This window comes from Atta colombica, unplaced genomic scaffold, assembly GCF_001594045.1.
Source record: "Atta colombica isolate Treedump-2 unplaced genomic scaffold, Acol1.0 scaffold365, whole genome shotgun sequence".
NCBI lineage: Eukaryota > Metazoa > Arthropoda > Insecta > Hymenoptera > Formicidae > Atta > Atta colombica.
Genome location: NW_017259476.1, coordinates 65043 through 67720, shown reverse-complemented (window position 1 = coordinate 67720; position 2678 = coordinate 65043). Strand labels below are relative to the sequence as shown.

General features: G+C 31.3%; 1 protein-coding gene across 2 annotated transcripts in view; it reads right to left on the bottom strand.

The window, feature by feature from the left end:
• The window catches only part of LOC108690810 (LIM domain only protein 3-like), a 102202-nt gene that overhangs the window by 41582 nt on the left and 57942 nt on the right, over nucleotides 1-2678 (bottom strand). The gene's annotated exons all lie outside the window — the stretch shown is intronic.

The following is a 2678-nucleotide window of genomic DNA, read 5'->3' as shown; positions in this document are numbered from 1 at the left end:
AATTTAACACAAGTTGAATGTTAGACGGTAACACAAGTAGATATTATTTAAGAAGATAAATATAAAAAAAATAATACTAATATAATTTATAAATAACATGACAATATAGATATTTTTTTCAGTATTCTTTAATTTTCTTGGAGTGAACTCTCATTTCAAAAGAGTGAAAATACTACTATTGAAAAAGACTATTGGAAAATTTGCACTCTTGAATAAGACTTTTTTTTAGAGAGATTTATTCCAAAAAAATTCCTTTTTGAAATGAATCTCGCTCCAATAATGACATTATGTTAAATTAATACTGAAATATGTTGAAAAATTCAACACAAAAGTTTTTATAAAGATTTGAGTGGACTATTTCCAACACAAATCTGAAAAGTTTTTTTGCTGTGTATTAAAAAACGTTTACTTTATAAAAAAGTTCCATATGAAAAGGGAATATATTTCTTGCCACAATCAATATTCCTCACTTTTATCTTTGACAAAGTTATAATTATTTGCATTCGACATGCAAATTTTATAAATACAACAGATGATTTTCGATACGATATGAACGAATAGCAGGAGCATCGATCGATTAAGTTTCACTTTTAATCCGTTGGAACTTCGTATGCAGTGCCGGCACGTGCGCTTAGATAATCGTTAGAGCATATTTGCTACACAAAACGTAAGATCTCCGTTTCCATCGCGCTTATGATAATCAACCTCTCCGCAAACGTTTGCGTTTAGTGTTTTACGGCGTCGGATGATACGCTGTGAAAACGGCTGCGAGAGAACGTAATGACGCTTACGATCAGATGATAATAAACGCAATAGCATTATCATAATTACAGTAGTATTACCTGCGCGCGATATTAACCTACTGCCAGCATAATGCGCGCACAAACTTTAGACATACGCACAGCTCTTTGGAAGAGTAATGGGCTAAAATACTAAATAGTAAAGAAAGATCCTTAAATACTTGCTCACTCGACGATTCACTCCTTTAAAGACATTGCCTCTTTTATTTTAATTGCTCGTTTAATTTTTATGATACTTGGGTTATGAAATAATTATTTGAATCTGAGGTAAAAAATTAAAAATTAAAAATGATAGATTCAACATGGTAAATAAAATTTTTTAAAAATTTGATTATCGTAAAACTCGATTTTAGTGAGTTTTTAATTGCGAAGTAATCAAGTTTCCAGTTTCGTTTTATTTGAAGCTCATCAGTGATACATAAACAGTTAGTACTGATTTCCAAACTCACTTTCAAAGTCTGATTATGAACTCTATGACATTAGATCCTTCTTCATAGTGATTATTATCCTTTTGAAATTTGATATTTTCAGGCTATACATACATTCAAAAAAAAGAACTCCGAGATATTAACTTAAAATCGAGTTTCATGATAATAAAATTAGTTTTTTAAATTTTAAAATTCTGAAACACAAAAAGAATCGAATTCAACGACTCTGAAAACTTTTAGAAAGTAAGATTTTCTGTAAGTTATTTTGTCAGAAAATTAATGTAATCTTTATTTAAAGTTAACGTAATTGAATGATTTTTTTTATTAGACCAAAATCCAAAGAATCAGATTACATAACTAAAATTATGTGAGGCTGTGAAAAACATTTATTATAAACAATTTTTCAATGTTGAAGAAAATGTCCATTGGACTCGCGAATGCCGATCAGTTAACTTTAGAATTTATTTACTCTGTATTTACAAAATGTAGATTAATACACTGTCGCAGTATACACATACAATTTCTTCAATTGTAAGTTTTATTAATTTTCGATAAAAAAATGGAACGCAAATAAAAATGGCCAAACTGCTTTTTCACATTAATACTTAATTTTCATTGTATTCACGTGCTGCTTGATGATCTAAATTGACTTAAATACTTAAACGCGACTTTCGAAACTCGGATCGAGCAAATGACTGCAACATTTCGGCACTTATTGAAACGATATTTTCAGGCGGATTCTGCGCGACGAACACGACGCCGTCGCGGCGTCGGTCGTATGGGACCGTAAAATTTTGTCAGAACGCAAGTCCCGCCCTCCCGGGACCAACCTCTGAGAAAATACAAGAAGTCCCCCGGGGGAAATGTTACGGCTGGCGCTCGTAAGTTTACCACCGCCGACAAATTAATGTCCCTGGATTACGGAAGCGGACCGCAGGGAAAGATTTCCGTCGAGGACCGTCGAAGCTGTTTTCAAAATTTACTTTAAGCCGCGGCTACATCCGCATTTTCCGTTTTGTCTCGCCTATTTCCTTCGATTTGCTCGCACGCTACTGCAAATGTCTCCTTTCAGTATACCTTTCAGTACAACATGTCTCCCATTTCCTTTTCTCCTATTTAAAATATAAAATATAGTATAAAAAATCAGCAATAAGAACTTGTTTAAAACATTTAAAAATTAACGCCAAATGGCATGAGAAATGCTCGCAATAATATATCCAGCGTGATTTAATAATTAAACAATTAATTATTATGTTAACAAATTAATGTGCATTTATTTAATATAATATTAACATAACATTATCAAAGAATGACAGTATTATATTCAAAGAGAAATTAATTTATACAACATTTGATATTAATTATAAATCGTTATTATTTTTGTATTATCAGTTTGTATTATCCGTTAACTATACATCATTTAACATTTTTGCCAGGCGACATATATTGA